This window comes from Molothrus aeneus, chromosome 14, assembly GCF_037042795.1.
Source record: "Molothrus aeneus isolate 106 chromosome 14, BPBGC_Maene_1.0, whole genome shotgun sequence".
Lineage (NCBI taxonomy): Eukaryota > Metazoa > Chordata > Aves > Passeriformes > Icteridae > Molothrus > Molothrus aeneus.
Window position 1 is genome coordinate 16,073,623 of NC_089659.1, and position 20,800 is coordinate 16,094,422.

General features: G+C 39.3%; 1 long non-coding RNA gene across 1 annotated transcript in view; it reads right to left on the reverse strand.

The window, feature by feature from the left end:
- The window catches only part of LOC136562619 (uncharacterized), a 51,781-nt gene extending 39,574 nt beyond the window's left edge, over positions 1-12,207 (reverse strand). The window contains exons 1-4 of the long non-coding RNA XR_010784535.1: positions 12,065-12,207; positions 11,535-11,681; positions 10,149-10,231; positions 9,622-9,689 (exon numbers count right to left, since the gene is read on the reverse strand). This is a non-coding gene — a long non-coding RNA (uncharacterized lncRNA). The remainder of the gene's footprint in view (positions 1-9,621; positions 9,690-10,148; positions 10,232-11,534; positions 11,682-12,064) is intronic.
- Positions 12,208-20,800: the final 8,593 nt, after the last annotated feature.

The window sequence follows — 20,800 nt, forward strand, 5'->3', positions numbered from 1 at the left end:
AGAGCAAACAAGAATTAAGTCACTGTTAACTGTGTATGTATTGAACCCTTAAATGTACTTCTCAATTCAAATATAATTATCAGCACGTTTTCAAGCCAAGAGAGTCAGGGACATAAGGGTGTCCTTTGCTAATGCCAACACAGATTACAGAAAACTCCTGTGAAAATTCAGTCACGTGGCTGAAAAGGGCCCAAGGACACAATGGTTTTCCAAGAGATGTGAAAAATGTGGTGGCTGGTCAGACCTAGCTGAGAAAAAGCAAAGCACAGACACACAGAACTAGGAAAATTAGGCTGGGAAGTGTTCCATTAATCTGGATATATGAGTTTTACCAAAATAATAGAGAAAAAAAAATAAGGCAGAATTGCAGCCTGGTCCATTCTAATCGAAATGACTCTTTTCTTTTGAAGGTGTTTAAATAGCTTTAAAGTTATTAATTTTAAAATTTGAAACAAGTACTTGCACTATTTTCTTCATATTTTCTTGCACTAGGAATGAAGGCAAGCAGCTTCCTACTCTGATGAGTGCTATACTGCAAAATTTACTTTTTAGTGCAGGCTACACTTCTTGCAAGCTCTAATCAAATAGATTATTAAGCTAACCAACTAAGAAGGACCAGCTTTTCTTTGCATTAAAATCAACAGCAAGTTGTTTTATCAGATCATAAATAAAGGTAGACACAATTAAAATTGGAAAGACAAAAATTATCAATGGTAAATGAAAATATTCTAATGCAATAAATTCTGAAAATCCAGTGACAGCACAGAGAAAAATTGATGATTTGACTCTAAAACAGCTGAAAGCAGAAGGGATTCTTCCTGCTGATTCAGCAAGGATTTGGGACCTCAAGGCTTTCCCCACTGCCTGAGCTAAAGTTTGGGGTATAACAGCACAGAAATTAATATTTAGGTGTTAGAATTATACTAATTCCATATCAAATCCTGGGCTACCCATTCATTAAATAATGTGAAGATGCTGCATCTCCAAGATCTCTGTTGCCTTGATCACGCACGTATCAGAAATTTTCTGGTTTTACAGAATTTGGACATTCACCAGGATTATCCATTCAATAGTAAAAAAGTGCCTTTCAGGCCTGAAAATGAAATCATAAAAATAAAATGCAGCTCTGAGTTTCCACCAGAGCCATTCTAAAGCCCAGATCTGCACCCTGAGCTGGAGCCTGTCCCTACAGCAGGAGAAGTTCCAAGAGGACTTTGGGGTCCCCTGCAGCAGCAGGGGCTGACAGACAAAGCCTCTGAGGGGTGACACCTCAGAGTAAGTCTGAATAACTCAGTGTGAAAGTTGAGCTAACAGACTTTTGGACAGTAGTAAATCACTGTCAAACAATGAGAGACACGTTGATGGTTATAACTCTTTTCTCTGTTGACACATCAATCTGTCTGTCATTCAGTGCAGAACAGAATCCATTACATTACATTAATATGTTTCCACAGGCAAATTGAGAAATTGTGATTTTAATCTCATCAGGGTGGTTATTTTTGCAAATAGCAATTTTAGCTTGTTTAAAGTTCTTCTTATAATAAATTAAATTATAGTTGAAGAAATGAAACATTTAGAGCTGAAAACAACTAAATATTAGTGCAGCTAAATTGCTTTTAATTTTTTTAGTGCTATTGCTTCTAGAGAAGGTAATACTGTATAAAACAGTAATGAAGATACTTCACATTATCTTTCTCAAAACTAGAATAATTTAATTCATGGAGTTACAGGTGCACCAAATATTTCTGGTACATTAAAAATTCACAGGGCTTTTCCCCTGCTCCTTCCCCACGCAGCATTAGCTGATACGCGTGGGTTCAGTAAGAATATTTCAATGCCCCATCAAATAGATAAATAAATAAATAGCCTCTAAAAAAGCAGAATTGTACCAAATCCATGGCATTGCCCCTGCAGGCCCAGATGGAGCTGGAAATCATGGAAAGCTGAGAGACTGGCTCCCTGAACTCACTTCTAACACCAAACACCACACATTCTGCATAGAAACTCTCTTTTTTTGGAGTTCACACCTGCATTTCTGGAGGAATTGGATTCAGCCAACCAGCAGAACTTGTGATGAATCTGAACCAGACCTGTGAGAATTCAAGTTTTTGCCTCTCAGAAGAGAGTGAAGTGTTTCACGACATTTCACATTTAAAGTGAGGTTTTCTTCTGGTACCAAACCAAACCCAAACCAACTGACTGAGGTTCTTTCTCCCTCTGAAGTTTTATTCATGATCCTTATATTTCAGCCTAATACTGCTCTCTAAAGATCATTTTAGTGCCCAGTCAAGTGTAAATCATTCCCTTTGTAGTTCAGGAATATAAAAATACTCTTCCCTAATTCAGTCCTCATGGCTAGAGCTTGAAAGGTACCTTAATGAGACTAATATAATTTTTTTTCCAGCTTTTTGAATATTTTCATTAAGAACAAGGAAAAACGTGGACATTCTCAAACCAGCAAGAGCGTCCTGGGCTAAAAGAGCAAATAAAAATATTTTTTTAAAACAGATTGGATGATGCAGGTAACCTTTGCCATTCCTCTGTAGTTTACATGAGTCAAGGGAGAACAACATTAAATTATACAATGCCAGGTATGTAGAAATGATAATTTCCTGCTTCTCTGAAAGTTTACCCACCTTAAAGAAAACAAATAATATTTCTCTGCATGCCAACATTGTCTCAATCCCTGTGTTCACATTTTTATACACTTGTGGAAGACTGTGGTGAAAATATCTGGTAAATGCTTGAAAAATAAAAAAGCAAAAATCTTACTTGTGAAAATGGTCTTGATATCATAAAGCTCATGAAATCAGGACAGTTGCTTATGAGTTTTAGCAGATGGAATAATGCAAACTCCATGGAATAATGTAAATTCCTGTCCTCAAAGAGGACACAGAATTTAAATTTGTCTATAGCCCATGGTCTATAACTCCTTTACCTCCACATGAATTTTTATCTTCGTGTAAATAACTTTGCATTGTACCCTGTTGTGTACATTTGGGCTTGTCCCAGGTATATTTCCAATGACAACTCAGTACCAAATGCTTGACATTAATGTTCAGGCACTATTCCTTCCATGGCAGGCAATTATGACAGAGAATTCTTATTTTTTCCCTCTTTTAACCTGGAGCTGACCTGCCACTGGAATGCAGTTTCCTCTCTCATCATTGCTACTCTGTAAAAACATTAATAGCGCCATGTCATGCAACACTGAGAAAAACCCCAAACAAACAAACAAACAAAAACCCTCACAGACCTGAAATCCCATTGTTACTTGGATAATAAAGAGAGGGATTTTCCCTTTATGGCTCAGGGGTGGACACGAACAGGACAAATAATGAGACAAAAAAGCCAAGGAAAACTAGCAGGATCTTTGGAACAAGTGACAGAGGCATGGGGAGGAGCACAGCCCTCCTGCCACACTGCTGCTGGAATTTGTCTGCAACCACTCACTTTGGACAAAAAATGGAACAGAAAGTTTTAGGAACTCTTAAAACCATTTCAGCCCACGCTTGAAGTATTTTGAAAACTTGAGACAATGGTTTGAGCTGGCCAGGTGAGCTGAATTCTTGTTGTTTCACTGCTGACAAACAGGAGGCATCAGTGGGTGAGGTTCCAGCTGGGAGCCCATGGGAGCAGAACCAGCCAGGGGCACTGAGGGGAACACCAGGGCACCAGGAACCAGCAGGGATGGAAACCAGCTCAGCCCAGCAGCAGCTGCTCCCATGAGGAACCCCATGGAGATAACCCTGAGGGCTTCCCTGGCACACCTGCCTGGGGGATGCAGGGATTTGGTCCATGGATGCTCTCTGTGAAGGGAACAAGGACTGCAGGGTTTTGGTCCTTGGATCTTCTCTGTGAAGGGAACAAGGACTGCAGGGTTTTGGTCCCTGGATGTTCTCTGTGAGGGGAACAAGGAGTGCAGGATTTTGGTCCATGGATGTTCTCTGTGAGGGGAACAAGGAGTGCAGGATTTTGGTCCATGGATGTTCTCTGTGAGGGGAACAAGGACTGCAGGATTTTGGTCCCTGGATGTTCTCTGTGAGGGGAACAAGGAGTGCAGGATTTTGGTCCCTGGATGTTCTCTGTGAGGGAAATGAGGACTGCAGGATTTTGGTCCGTGGATGTTCTCTGTGAGGGAAATGAGGACTGCAGGATTTTGGTCCATGGATGTTCTCTGTGAGGGGAACAAGGAGTGCAGGATTTTGGTCCATGGATGTTCTCTGTGAGGGGAACAAGGAGTGCAGGATTTTGGTCCATGGATGTTCTCTGTGAGGGGAACAAGGAGTGCAGGATTTTGGTCCGTGGATGTTCTCTGGGAGGGGAACAAGGACTGCAGGGTTTTGGTCCTTGGATCTTCTCTGGGAGGGGAACAAGGACTGCAGGATTTTGGTCCATGGATGTTCTCTGTGAGGGAAATGAGGACTGCAGGATTTTGGTCCCTGGATGTTCTCTGTGAGGGGAACAAGGAGTGCCCTTCAAAGGGAAGCACCAAAATGCACTGGCAAGGACACACTGGGCTCACCTGCCATTCCTCTAATTCCATTTCTGTAATTCCAGAAGTTCACAGCTTTGTTAGCATGGCTAAAACAGTGGTTAGAGGCAGCAGAAATATGACTCCATTCAAACCTCAGACAGAAAAACTTCTCTTTTCAGTGTTTCCTCACCACTGTTTGGGAATTTCCAATTCCTCGCAGGCTTAAAGAAATCTCAGGAGCAGCATAAAATTATTGAATTAGTTTTAGATATGCTAAGCCCTTTAGCTCACATTACATCAATGGCAAATGAGGTACATCAGAGTTCTAAAAGGCAGATTACTCATTCAGGATCAAAATACAACTTTGAAATATCTGGCATATGCACTTTTAAAATTCAAAATGTATTAGTAATTAATATTTGGGTTAAAAAGTGTCATCAAAAGTATTTTGATGGGGATTTTAATGAGATAACTCATGACAGTTTAAGATTAATACTTCTGGAAAAGATTATAGTAATTGCACATATATAATTTTCAGATTTTTTTGCAAATACACAAACTGCCACAGAAACCTCAAATAAATTGAATTAATACAATTCTTCCCATTGAAAGAGAGAGGAATGGACTTTGTATACTTTATTCTTCTGTTCTATTTGTGTTATCTTATGTTACAATTTAAAATAAAACTTGTTTCAGATGACTCTCGTGTAGTGAAACAAGACAAAGTTTAGTGTTTCAGTTTTTTGCAGCTATGATTTAGCATTCAAAAAAGCACCTTTACAAACCAACTCATTCTGCTGCATTTTTTAACTTTTGTAAACAGATTGCAGAGAAGGAGCCAATGCAGATCTGGACATCTTGTATGTCATCAGGCACAGCTTTTGAGTTTTTTATTGCATAAGGGATGGATTTCTGACAACACATTTTAAAAATTGCTTCTTATCCAAAAAACGACAGGCAAGAAAATTACTCATGGAGAAGAATCTTTGTTCAGTGGGAGCAGAGCCCCCACGTTCTCTGCACTGGCCGAGGGAAGTGGCCGCACATGGAACACCAGACAGATCCCAGGGAGCAAAATCTCCCCAAAACCCCTGCCACAGGGGCTTCCCACTGCAGTTTGTGCTTCTACTCCAGCCCCTGGCCTGGAGAAGGAGCAGAGACACCTGAGCGTTCCCCAGCCAGAGGTCTGTTATTACCAAGTCTGTCAGTGTAAGAATAAAGTCAGAATTTTAGACACTGGACAATGCACTAAACCCCACACATGGATTTTTTTTAATAGTTGTTATGCCAGCTGTGTGGATTATGATAGTTACAGATGATTTTAGAAATTTGTTACTTTTTCAACATCATTGATTAAAGAAAGTAATAATAATTAATAAGAGGGAAAGTTTCTTTACAAATGTTGAAGCTCTCTAAGGAGGAGGAAATGTTTGGTAGAAGAAAGTGATCAATGTTCACTGTGGCAAAGGATGAACAGAGGGTTCATCAAGGTTTAGTCCCAAGGCATATGAAATACATATATTACATTTTTTACGTAATATAACTTGTATAAAAAACTTACATTTTCTAGCCATTCTAATATTTTCGTAAGAAAATGAAAATTCCACTCATAGACTTTACGCAATTCTAAATCAATGCCATCAACTGTATTAAACTTGTCAGAAGGCAGATCCAACATAGCTGAACAGGTGTAATCAGGAAATAAATATTATCATAGAATGATGGGGGAGAAAGGTGAAACTATACTGCTGACAAGTGTATGCTATTTCATTAAAAAATTCTGCTTTTATCTGTAACAATGATCTGAGGACAATGATGCAAAAATTAAAAAAAAAAAAAAAAATTCTTACCTGATGAGAATTTGAAAAGACTAGAAAGTCTAATTCAAGCAGCCACGAATACAAGAATACACCATAAAAACTCACACTCACTACTGGCATGTGCAGAATGTCCAAAGTTCCTCCCTGTGTGTTCAGGAGCTCACCTGGAGAACATCCAACATGAGGTGGTTCCTCTCCAGTGAGTTGATCTTGCCTGACATCTCTGTTCCCTCGTTCTGGATGTCCTGAACAGAAATCCTGTCCCATCTCTCTCCTGCACAGATCTATTACACAAACCCCTCAGCACTTCAGATTCTCTGCAAAACAGACGATTTTGGGGAACAGCACCCAGTTTTGTGTGTTCTGCTTTCCTGCAGGAATCCACAGTCCCTGTGAATGTGTCACTTTTCCCCAGCCTCCATCCACGGTCTCACACACCCAGCAACCCTCTCCTCTGGCAGCTTTCCTTCCTTCCTTCCCAGAACAGAAACCACTCATACATTTTACTCCTTTCCCCAAAATACTGCTACTAATTACAACCCCACCAGTACTTTCTAAGTTTGCTAAACTTGCTCCAGCAGAGAAAAGACTTTTGACTCCATCTTACCCATTTCCCTTTCACCCTTCACATGGCCTTTAATCCATCTAACAAATTGATTCATATCTGATGGTCACAGGCCTTTTTCTGGACAAACCTGAGGTTTTTTTCTGTTTGGATCTTTCGTAAATTCTGTTTCTCTTTCCTGTTGTCTCTTCCCTTCAGATCATCCTGCACAACTCTTACAAATTTGTTCTTTGCATTACATGACATTATTTCAACTATAGATACTGAGTCAAAAAATTTCTCTTTAAAAAATAAACAAAATATTTGCAATATTTGAAATATAAATAGCAACCAGTTAAATAGCAACCATCTAAACAGAACTTGAGCTATACAGTGAATAAAAAAGCCTGGTTTGAATTCCTGCACAGTATCTGTTACATCTCTACCAAACAAAAGAATGAGTTGAGTACAAAACCTCTTGTTTTCCAACAAATGCTACTTAGCTTTAGCTCATAACATTAGCTGAGAAGATTAGGCCTATGAAAACTCAATTTTCCCAGTCCAATGGGAATAGTGGAAAATAATACACAACAAAATAATAAAACCAGCCTTGTTTTACTCAAAAGAACCTAACACTGTGTCAACGTCCCCTTCAAGTGATTGATGAAGTAATATGGAGCTACACCAAAACAGGGGCTGGCTATCATTTAGAAAAACAAACACGTTGGAGTCAACCAAGGAAACAATTGTACAGATAAAAACCCCAAACCACTGACAAGGCAAAGAACACAAATCAGTCCAGAAAAAGGAGAAGTGCAGAGATAGCAGTGGGGTTCCATTTGCTGCCTGGCTAACCAGGGACAAAGGGCTGACAGGTAATGCACTGAAAAACACTGAAATTCCAGGCCAAATTCCAGGCCAAAATTCCATCTCAGGTCAAGGCTTTTGCACAGCGAAGAGAAATGGGGTGGGAGAAGGGCCCTGGCTGCAGGGGTTGTGGGGAAATGTGTGCTGTCCCAGAAAACACAGCCTCTGCTTCCGAGGGACCTTGGAAGCGTCACCAGGGCTGAAGGTGTGAGCTCCAACAGGATTCCTCAGCAGGAGGAATTTTCAGTGAAGTAGCCCTTAGGAGAAGTGTGGACCACAAGAAGAATTTTTAAAGAATATTTTTAAAGAAACTAGAAATGTCTCCTGAAGTTTTTAATACAGATCTGATCTCTTACAAAAGGTTTTACTGAATTTTCACCTGCATTTGTAAGAATCTGCCTTCTAACTTTTGTAGCTTGTTTATTGAATGGATAGCTTTGGTTCAGCACTCCAAAAGCTATGGAAGTGGATGCCTGAATTCCTAAAAGCTGCTGTTAGACACACCTGCATTTGTCACAGCCTGACAGGCATGAACACACCTGGACAATTGCCACGGCTAGAGATGGCAATGGCTGATTGGGTAATCCAGAGGAGTGGGGACTCCACAGCATTTCATATAGTTTTCCCTAATTTTGTATGCTGCCACATGGATATTTCACTTCTGCCAGGTCACAAGAGTGTTTGAGCTCTTTCCTGATTAACTTCATGGTTTACATTTGCTCAAGTTCCGAGATGAGTGTGCAATGCTGTGGGACCCTGAATCTCCCCAGGGTACTGCAGTGTCCTTGAAAGGTTTTGTTACTGGAGACAAGAAATTGAACCTGGAAGGAATATGGTCTGTGAAGAGCACAACAGAACCACAGACTCAGAGAAGCACCTGGAAGAGAAAGGGAACAGTCTGCTAATTGTATTTTAGGAGAAGTGATAGAAGTTATGAAGCCAGGCAGATCAAATCAGAAGGAGGGACTGTTTTGAGCAAAGGCAGAGGGGATAGCAGCTGTGAGGGGCTGACAGAGACAAGGATCTTGTGCTGAGGCCCCAGGTTGTCAGACTCCCAAGTTAGCTTAAAGGTCACCTGTGAAAGATAGCATTTCAAAGGGCAAATATTACAAGGTTGCCCTCTCTGCTCCTACAGCTGAATTAGGCCTCCAAGAGATGGACTTTGAAGGATGGCACTCCAGGGCTCTGCCTCTTCTCTCCCATCATTTGTCTCTGTTATAAGACAACACTTTATATATTTACTTCAAGATCAGCAATGCAAAGAGCAAGATTACATACAGGGATAAAGAACATGTGCATTTATCATGATAACTATCTACTACAGAATACCAGAGCAAGAAAATTAGGTTGGGTGAGGCTTTTTGGGGTTTTTGTGAGACATTGGTAGAATCACTAAAAAAGAGTTTGCCAAGACAGGAAGATTTTATTGTTTGTAAAGGAAATAAAACACAAATTGGCCTGCAAATTCTTATAAAGCATCAATGACAGCTTTTGCAACTGAAGGAGGTACTGCAAAAAATGTTTTTTATATTTGTAGGAAGAAGCTCATTGAGAATTTGGATATCAAGCAAGTGGAATGGGATGGGAAAGTTCAGAACCTTAAAAAAAGAAACCCAGCAAAGTAAAATCTGTTGGTTTTAAGCTGGTAGATCAAATGATGAGCACTCCAAAAGTGAAATACTTGCTGATGTCACGGAGAGAAGCACACAGAAAGCAGGTCCTGCAATAACACGGGATTACTCTCAGAAGGACACATTGGCAAGTACCAAGAAACACTGAGGTTATCAGAGCAAAAAAAGAAGTTGTGCTGTGAGCAGGCCAGCAGTGGGAACAGTGGCTCAGCAGTTCCAGATTCAATGGCATCACCAACAAATGACAATTATGGGCTAAAACCTTCAGCTTTGTGCACCCACCTTCACTCCATGGCCAGGCAGGGATGGGACTGCCACAAATATTAACAAGAAAGAGGTAAAATCTCGGCCTAGAATGGAGAAATAAGAGGTCAGGAAGCATTGACTAAAACAGACCCTTTCAAATTAGCAGGAGCTGATCATCTGCCAGCTGGAAAACTGTTCACAGGGTCTCAGGGCAAGTGTTGGTGTCTTAGAGGACAGAGAAAGGACAAAGTGCTGCAAAACTGACAATATCAATCACATATATTGACTAGAAATGAACAGGAAAAGGGAAGGGGAACTGGGAATTGGAGTCTGTGGTCCATAATTGGACATTACTTGTAAATGCTGAAAATAAGGAAATAAGGGACAACAACAACAAAAAAACAGTGCAAGGAAAATTCACCTTGTTTCATTTTGCAGATCATTTCTTTACTATGACTTAAAAATGAAGAAATAAAGTAAATCTAGAAAAAAACTCTGACTTGAGATACTTGCAAACAGATCTTGGGTTTCTAAAGAAGAATCTTTGAAAAATGAAACTTTACCTTAGTAAAATGGAAGTGCTTTAGTTGAGCACTAGAGACGAAAATTTACAGGATGTGCCAGGGACCTCAGATGGAGCCATTCCCTGTGGGGAAAAATTTGCACTGTATCACAAGACAAAACTTCTCAATTAAGATTAATGTAATTCTAAAAGAATTCTCTAATTCTTCAGTGTAAATTTAAGTACATTTTTGCATTGCAAAGTGACAAAAATCATAATGACATATAGCTATCAGAAAATTGGATTCTTAGTCCAGAAGATCTTTCTAATTGTAAATTTTCTATTTGACATGGATATAATTCCAAAAATATTTCTAATTTAATATTACAACTACTGTAAAAGAAAGCTAGGAAAAGAGGCTGGTCCAGGACAGTGTTTTAAATAAGCAAATCTGTATTTAGAGAAGAGAGAATTTGGCAAATGATCAGATCAAGAGCTATCCTCATCTAAGGCAAAACCCTTCCCTACTCCAAATCTCCTGACTGGTATTTCTTCTTTGCACACCTATTTCCATTCAGCACCTTGGGAAATTCTTCTAAGTCTAAGAAAAATATGTTGTGCTTAAGCAACTCCTGCCTTGCACTTATCTTCTGACTTCATATTTGCCATCTTTCTACACTACCCAGAGTGTGCTTAGTCTGCAAGAGTAGCATGGAAAATTTTTAATTCTCTTGAAATAGCTGGCACTGAGCAACGTCAGGTGAAAGAAATTTAATTTTGTGGAATATCATTTGGCTTTGATACAATTTACCCTACCTTGTACACTAACTCCAAATTGAAAATCAGTTTTTTTTTGTCTAAGACCCCTCCTTCAAAAAAATTAAGCTGTGGACAAGAAACCCTCTTTCTGTGTTTTCTCACAGGTGTAGTCATTGACCCCTGAATATTTGTCCCCTTATTTTAGGATATAAACAGCTTTGTTATTAACCCTCAGAGTTTCTGACCTTGCTGCTTTTGTGAAATAGTAGTGCGAGAGTGGAATTTTCTTCCAAATGAAATGTTTACTCTATAAAGCTGTAACTGCTATATTGCATTGTATTTTTATGTTTATTGTTATGAAATGATGTTATTTGTAAGTATAATTCTGTAATAAAAACAAAACAAAGATTGATGCTGAAAGAGAATGAAATTTCAGAACATGCTATAAAACTAATCTAATACTGGAAAATCATAAAAAAGTGCAATTACTCTATTTACAGGTGAAAAGGAAAAACAACTGCATACATAAAAATAAAAGCTTTACTTTTATAGTAAGAAGCTTATGAACATTGAAATGAAAGTGAAATCCTCTTACAAACAAAAGGGTTAATCTTAATTGTGCATCAGTTTTGACTATAACAGGAACATTATTTTAATGCTGTAAAACCTGTTTTTTACTCAAAAGTACCTTTGCATAATGAATGTTGTGGCTGGTGCAGAATTTGCCTGAGTCTTTCCACATAAATCAAACTGCAGCCAAACTCCTTTTGTTTTGCAGAGCTGATGTTCAGTCACAATATTCTCTTTGGTGCCATTCTGGAAGTACCAGATCCTACTGAAGAAAGATCAGATTTTAAAATCCACCCATAAAATATATGTGCAGCCTTCAGAAATATCAAAGGATGGGGCAAAAAGATAATTTGGGATGGGGCCAGTTGGAGCCACAGAATTACGTGTGATGGGCTGGAAGGGACAAGGAGAATTTATGTCTGATTATTCCTGGTTTATCCTAGAAAACCTCTAACACATCTGGGAAGTTCCTGGGGAACAGGTACATCTGTAAAAACCACAATCCACAAGAAACATTGATGTTTGCTGTTCTGGCAATGTTTCCAGTTTTGAGTGGAATGGGTTGAAATTTCCTCCTTGTCAGAGGAGCTACTTTGAGAGAGTTTCAGGGTGATTTGTTGCAGTTTAGAAGACAACAGTGAAACCAACCTGTGGTTTTGCACCACTGTCCTCCAAGGATGAGGAAAATGTCTCCATGTGACACAATATTCATAATCCAGGGAAGAGATAAATTTGGAAAGCAAAGTGGCATGTTGGTAACAAGGTGACTTCCAAGTCTCAACCCTTCTCAATGGAGCGTTCCTGTATGGAATAAAGGAAACATACAAAAAGAATTTACCTTTAATTTACCCTCAGCCTGCCTATACCAGAACTAAAAATCCCAACAACTCCTGTGCAGAATTTCCTGAGTTTTTTGTACCAACATCTGAAGTATCCATCCAACACTGACTTCTACAACAACAAAAGTGCTGTTGGTACAGCCAAAGAATTTATTTGCAAGGGAAGATCACATCCCCCAAAATCAGACACTCCATCCTCCTTTTGGAATTTATTGTGCAAAAAGAGAAGAAGGAACCATATTAATCCAAAGCAAAATGGAAAAAGCCCGTGGAAAGAGCTACTTCCTGAGCTATAGTAATTAAAAGCCTTGACATATCTATGAAAGAAGGGCTTGGATAATCTTTATTATACTGTAAGCAAGGCAAATGGCAGATTGATATCCCTTGGCACAGGAATACGCTACTAAATATTTGAAGACAAGCTGTGACTTCAAATATCACATCCAACTGCAACTTTAATTTTTTTTTTGCAGAAAAAGCAACTCATGCTGAGGAAGATATGGCTTATTTGAAACTTATTTACTGTCATAACAGATGGTGAAGACTAGAGAGAATATAAATGAAAAATATGGGGGCCCAATAAATGTCAAGGCTCCCAACTTGGTTTGTAAAATTAAAAGAAAAAAAAAAAAAGAAATCAGCTATATCTATGCAAGATACAAAAACTTAACAGAATAGATTAGCTCTTTAACATCTTGGAAATAACCATTTTTCTGCCCACACAACGTGAGATCAAAAATTGCATTGACTTTACAGTCACTGCCATCTTGAAAAAGTTATACAGCGTGATCTATGCAGAGTTACCATTGTTCAAAGCTCCTTTTCAGGCTTTACCCCCAAAATTCTGGTAGATTATGACAATTTCATCAATTATATCCACAATAGCCAAGATGATTTCCCATGAACCCATGGAGGGGTCGGAGCTTTGTTGGCTGTATTTGCAACGCTACAGCCACAGCCTGAGGCAGGAGGTCAGAGCTTGAGCCAGAGCCACAGATCCAGGCCCTTCTGTTGATGGGGAATTTTTCAAGTCTGGGGTTCTCATTTCTAAACAAAACAAAATTTAAAACCAGCAAATCTGCAGGACAAGATTATTCCTTATGCTCAGTCCTCTTTCATCCTCACCTCAACTTCTCTCTTAACTTCAGGGAGAACTGAGCACTCAGGACCAGGAAAAGCATCTGGCATCCCACAAAATGTACTTTGGAATCTCTTCACAGAGGAGGACTGTGGCATGATGAATCCATCCCTGCTTTCTAAAGTGTGCAGGTGAACAAGGAAACACAAAGGAAGGAGCAGCATCCCTTCACCCGTGGAGGAAAACTGCATTTGGGCAGCTCCTGGAGCCATCATTGCCTTGGCAATGCCTCTGCTATTGAGAGCAAACAAACTTGAGAGGCAGAGCTGAACCAAAATGACATTAATGAAAATCTGAAATAAATTCTTAATGTGAAGTTACATAATGAAGCTCAGCCTGTCTTCACCTTACTGGAAAAAGCTTCCACGGTGACACTGTGTCATGAATTGACACTGCAGTTCACAGCAGAGCACAAAGCCAACAGCAAAAAATAGATTTTATTCTATATTTAGCTCCTCTTGTACTGTCTTATGTCACCTAGGTGACTGGAAAACACACCACTAATGCAATATTTCATTCATTAAATACTGCACAGCTTTTAAATTTTACTTTAAATCTAGCAATGAATTTCAGAACGTGGTAAGAAATGTAACATTAACCATCAAATAAAGGCACAAAGAGAAATAAGGTAGTGAGTATATTTTTATACAGTTTTTCTTAATGAAAAACAAGGAAACATACACAAAGTCCTGGAGTTTTTCATGCTGCTACCTTTTATGTTTTCTGTGCATTGTATTTGAATGCTCTCCTCTTGATTATGTTCTCTGAAACACTTGTTTGAAGTAAGATACTTTATTTTAATAAGTGGAACAAAGCTTTGAATAGCTTGGTTCAAAAAACAGTTTTAAATGAAAGGAGCTGTTGCTAAGCACAGGGATCTTTGCCAAATACTTTTTAAATGGTTTATTGTGCCCTAGCAATCCTGAGATTAAAAACATCTCTTGAATTACAATGACACATCAAAAAATAAAATTAATGTGGGGGTTTTCATTACAAGAACTGAGCCTCTGTGTGTTATTCTTTCCATTAGATAAGAAAGAAACATACTGTGGTACATTGTTTTTGCTGTCAGAGCGAGCTTTTAGGCAAATATACACTATCACACTACATCCCTCATGGATTCAATCATGCACTCTACAAGTTCTCCTATTAATTTAACTTAATGCTCAGGATTTAAGGGATAGACTGTATATTTTCACATATTTTTCTGCTCTGGGGAGGAGTTATTTTTAGACTCCATAAGTCTTCATCAGAATCAGATCACATTGACTCATCCCGCTACAATATGAGCAATGGGATTGCCTCACTCTGTAATAAACACTTAATTTTCCACTGCTCTTGTGACGTTACAAAACAAGTGTTTGACCAAGATCTGGTGCTGCAACACTGCAGAGCACGTAGATCTCATTGCCAGTGAGAAACCTGAGCACAGAGTGCAGGATGTTTTAGGGAAAAGCACAATCAATATCATTTCCCAGCTAATACAGATGTCTAAAACAGTGCTCTGAGCAGTGCTGGCCTCAGAGAGCACAAATTGTGATTTAGAACAGGGAAAAAGGAAGTAGAAAACCCAACAGAGAGAACAGCTGCTAATTGATTTTAAACCAAACTCAGTTTCCACACCTTGAAATCTTATTTCACTCTGTATCTGGGGGCTGTGAACAGCAAAAAGCCAAAGTTGCAGATATCTCACACTGCATTGGAAAGCAGCCCATGAGGATTGTTGGGATTTTCCTGTAAATCACCAACTCCTCTGTTTTACCCAACATCTCCCAAGCTGCCACTGACAGACAGCACAAGCCCCTTGCCAGATAACACGAACACCCTGGTACTGCAGGGCTTTAGCCCACAGGTTTTATGTCTTAGCCCACAGGTTTTATGTCTCAGGAAAAATTAAAATATTCATCTGCAAGTTATAGATTACAGCAAATTAAACCCAAACACATTGTACATATAAAACTGAGCCAAATCTGACCTAGGAAAATTGGCAAGCACAAGAATGATTGGAACAAGTGGGTCGGGCTATATTGGTGCTGTTACTCACAGATGTAACACCTCAAATAACAAAGGCAAACATAGAAAACTTAAAGAATTTGCAGTGAAATCCTGCCACTTCCATACACTTTCTTGGACAGTCCACTATGAAGATACATATTCAGTTTTTTTAAAGCTCAGAACATTTCTTTCACAAAGAATTTTAGTGGCTGTCCCACACTGTCACACTCTTAAGAGAATCTGCACCTCCAGGTAGGCAGCTTTTTTAATTCCCATCTGAAATGGGAAATAAATAAAATAAAAAATAAACATTTATAATAATAATAAAATAAAAAAAAAATAAGAGGAACATGTCAAGAAGAAAACCAAGGTCACCTTTTCAAGCTGGCCATGGATTCCTTGTTCTCCAAGCTGGCACAAATGCTTGGAATTTCAGTGAGGACCTAGACTGGCCAGAAAAGTGCAGAAGGTTATTTCCTACTCCTAAAGGCACAGGAGTGAACTTGGAAATGACAGATATTAAAGATGCCAGATATTGATCAAGTGAGGAAAGACCTGTACAAAATTGTACTTTTAAGACATGATGAGTTTCCACCAGAGACACTCCATGGCTTTGATGTTCCTCCTCCAGGAGATCCCTAATGAATCCACACATAATCAGGGTAATCAGGGTTCTCTGCCTCCAGTCACACAGGACCAGGACCTGTGTTTTAGGATCCTCCACTCCTCAAGCCCGCCCATCTCATGGGGAGCTCAAAGGTGATGAATGCCACGAGGAAAAACATTCCATAACAGCCCCATTTGATTCCCTGCTCCGATAGGAAATAAAAAATAAAACACTTTAAAAATGAAACAGATCCCTTCAACCTTTGCTGAAAGAAGACCATCACAGTTTATAGTGCTCAAAAGGTGAAGCAGAAATATAAAAAAGGATGAAAACAATTACAAACCTTTGGAAAATATACACTTTTCTGGTTTTTTTTGATAATACCACATAACTCAAAGGGAATACGCAGCCTCACATAAAACATCCATCCGCCAGAAAAGGCATTTATTGGCCTCAGAAGCCAGATATCACCTAAAACAAAACACACCATTATTTGGACAAAGATGAAATGACTCGTCCTGCCGTTGGAACTCTCAGGGAGAGGCACTTCATCACCAGGCAATATTCAAGAGCACTGGGCAGGGAAATTGGGCAGCTCTGAGCCTTGGCTCTGCAGCTCTCAGCTCATGGCAACTGAATCTGCTCACATCCAGTTCTGAGGATTCTTGTTTATTCACGAGGAGAGACGTGCAGCATAAAGCAACTCCGAGCTAATCATTTTCTCATTTCCTAAAACATTAATTATGCTAATAATTAAGCCATTGAGTTTTCATACTGACTGAAGAAGGAATTAGCACAAGTGAATAAGCAGTAATTCTCATGGTCAAATTTCCAATAGCCTCCAAAGCACAAGATTAGTTTCTGTGTTTGAATGTCCTTAGGACAAGGATCAGGCTGCAATCTTTCCAGGCATTAATATACACCTCAGGCTTGTGAATTAAAAAAAATACCTGTGCAGACTCAAGTGTTTTCAACAAATTGTGCAAATTTTAGATGCATTAGAAAAAATATTAAAGGCAGAGTAAGTGAGAGAAAGCAACTCTGTGATGGTAAAAGCTTAATAATAGCAGATCATCCACTACCCATGAGCTACCCAAGACAAATCTAAACTAGAAGTGAAGCTTTAGGGGAAAAACATTAAAACATGGAAAACCATGCAATAACTACTGGGATTACTCAATTTTCAGGAAGAGGTTTCAGTAGGAATTATCCTTATTTCAGGCAGTGTTTAGTTTTATTTTATCTCCTTAAGTAGCATGATAGTTTCTTATTAGGGTACTTGGCTTAGAGCTTATTTTTTAAATTAAATTTCAGTTATAATAAACTCTTGCATAGCTTAAACCAAAATATTCCAGTGGTAGCTTGTAGAAGAAGTTATTTCAATAAAGAAATGTTGTAAGCTCAAAGTTTAATGATTCTCTAATGATGGCTGTGTTGTTTAATTGGAGCAATTGCTGCAGAGACATTTGTGCTCTTTGGCAATTGCCATTTCTGCTAATGTTCAAGTAAAAGTAAACATGCCTTGGGTTCTGGAACCTCCTTAATCCCTCTGGTAAACATGAATTTGGAATTATGAAATGAGTAAAAAATGGGATTAATTTTCAGTTTTTAGTCAATGAACTGAAATCTCTGCTAAAATCATCCATATTCCAGTATTTTCCACCAGGCATGCCCTATAGAGCCATTCCTTCCTTCTGACCTCTTCTGTTACATGATCTTATTTCTGTGGTCCCAGGGTTTGTGTGAGACAACAGGTGGCAGAACCACCCAGGATCTTCATTCTACTAATAAGCTTGGAAGCTGAAAATACTGGATTTTAGGAAAACATTTCAATCTAATTTTCACAGAAGCTTTTAAATAGATGGAGTTTAAACCAACAGTCTTCCTCACTGAAAAATCAAAATAAACCAAATCATCCACATTCAAAATCACTAAATTATTTCAAATATTTCCCTTAACCCACACTCCCCAGTGAAGCAAAACCCTCCTGCAGTGTTTCCACACATTATTTCTCTTCTGCTTAGTCGCTCCACAAAATTTACATCTGCTCAGCTAAAATGATGCCTCCTTATCTGTCTGAATCTTGGACAAATCTTTTTGAATTTTGCTCTTGTTTTTCATGGCCTGCCGCTGCCTCCCAACACAGGAACCTAGGTGTGTGCTATGCCTTGGCTGCATGGTCTTTTCTTTTTTCCAGACCATTGGCTTATAAAATGAACAAAATTGGTCCTAATTCTGATCTCCTGTGGCACTCCACTAATCACTTCCCTCTTTCCCAAGCCACTACCCACTCACAAATACCTCCCTTTGATGTCTCAGTAGATAATTTATCTATTCACATACCTCAGCTACTATAAAACATCAAAATTACAGACCTTGCAGATTATTCTTTTGTGTTTTGCTCTATCAACAGATTTCCTAAATGCTAGGAAAATTATTTCTATGGACCCAATTTACTTTGTTACTGCATAGCAATGATTTGTTAAACATAATCAAATTTTTGTGGCTGCCTTTAACTGTAATATTCCAGGTGCCTCCAGTGGGGCCTGGTATAAAAATAAATGGAGTAGGAAAAAAAATTAAAACTCCAAGATCCTTCTGTGCACTCATTTACCAACAGAGCTCAGGTAGAAAACCTTGTAACAAAGACTGTTGAGTTTATTAATAGATATATTCTCTGTACCAGTATTATTCTTCATGAATAGTTCATCTTTTGTTTTAAAACAATCTGTTAATGAAGGGAGATGTGCTCTTTCTTATGAGGTCAAAGCAGAGGATGCAGGAGGGAGAATCTGAGTGTTTTCCTTGCACTCACCTGGTCTAATTTCCAGAATCTCCTGCCCAACATACTCGTAGCTCTTTTCTCACCCAAAATTTACATACTCCAGCAAAGGACAGGACCTACCTGTGTTTTCACCTAATTTTTCCATCCCTCTCCCAGAAGTGCAGTGACTGTGAAGCCTTCAGGGCACTCCCCTGGTGCTGAACTCCATGTAGGGATGAAAAATGAGGAATAAATGAAAGTATTCCCCCTGCTCCCACACCCTGGTTTCCCACCTGTGGTGGCAGTGTCTGTTTTGCACCCTGGGATATCTCAGGAAAGTTCAATTTCACTTGTACTTCATGTGTTCAGTTGGTGGGCAGTGACACTTCCCCCATGGAGCAGCAAAAGTGCAGCACAGACAGAACCAGAGATTTCAGACATTGGAGTGAAGAGCATTGATGGAAAAGTGTGCTCTGAGCTGCTGACATCCTTTAGCTATAAAGCAAAAATAAAAGCAAAATAATGTTTGGAAAAGAAGAAAAGCTCTGGTCTATATTTACTCCGTGCTCACAAAATTCATTCTTCCTTTCCCTGGCTAGTCAGAGACATAAAAATTCTATTACAAAAAAAAAAAAAAGAGTTCGTTCCAGACCCCATCAAATGTCAGAAACATCCTGATAGCTAAGTGCCAGCACAAGATAAAGATTAATAATATTGGCAGCAACCTCTTTCCCAAGACTTCTGTAAAGAAAAGGGACAGACAATAGCAGGGTAGCCATGCAGGCAATTCTTGGCTCCTGCTTTCCCACTGGTGTTTTTTCCAGTGTAAGCTTAGTCCTGAATCCCTTGAATTATTGTCAGAATTCCCATGGATTATAATGATGTGGTATCACCACTTCACCCTTTCACCCCCCAGCAAAAATATATAAATAAATAAGGAAAAGGCAATGTCACAGTGCAGAAATGTTATTCTGCATTCCAAACCAGTCCCACACGCTCCTGCAAACACAGTGACTGCATGGATGTTCCTCTCATGCATAAAAAGGATCCTTAACAGGCTGTCTTTACTCACAGGGCCCTTCAACAGGTATTCCCACTTATGTCTGGAAGTGCAATGTATTGTAAACGTGCACACCATCTTATTTTATATTGAAACAGAAACAGATTGTTTCATATAGTTGGAATAACTGATAACAGAAGGCAGAGCCATGCTAATTTATGTTGATCAGGATCTGTGCACATTTTCAAATCTTTGAAGGGAGGCAACTCGAACTGAAGCTGTTATGTCTAAAACCATCACATGGAGCCCAATTGAAGAGAGCTGGAGAAAACAGTTGTGGAGGAAAAAAGATACTTTAAAAAACCAGTTACATTCTTGTCCACTTTGAAACTGAAGCAAGATTTCTGTGCTGAGACTGAGAAGAAGCCCTGCATTTCCAGCAAGAACAAGTATTAAGGGATAAGATGCAATGAAAGAAGTGATGTGAGCTAAGCCAGAAGCTCTTAAGCCAACATGAATTTAGGAGAGAAAAGCACAAATGTTTTTATGACATAATTAATGTTGGAAATCTGATTTCTTTTAAAGCATTGGCAAAGGATTTCCCCCCACAATTTCTACCCTCAGCATTAATAATCCACCAACCAGAGCTGTCCCAACACCCTGGGGTTGTGCCACCAGGGTGGGTATGAGAGATTTCCTGCACTGCCCCGGCATTGCCAGAGGTAATTTCTCCATGAGAAACAAGACAACAAATCCATGATGATCAAATTGAAAAAGGAAAAAAACCCCAGAGTTCTTGGGTGACCTTCTAAGGTGTATCAGAGGGAGAAAGAGAATTACAAAGTCTCCTGGAAAGGGCTGGGGAGAGCCCTGGCAAGAGCTGTGGCTGCTGTGGTGTCAGGGCAGCCTCTGCCCTATCCCTGACCTCCTCCCACTGAGCTCCTGGGGAATTTCCAGGGGTCAATCCTGGCAAACAGCAAAGGGGGCAGCTGGAGCAGGCTCTGGAACCCAGCCCTGCACCAGGCTGGAACAATCAGCACG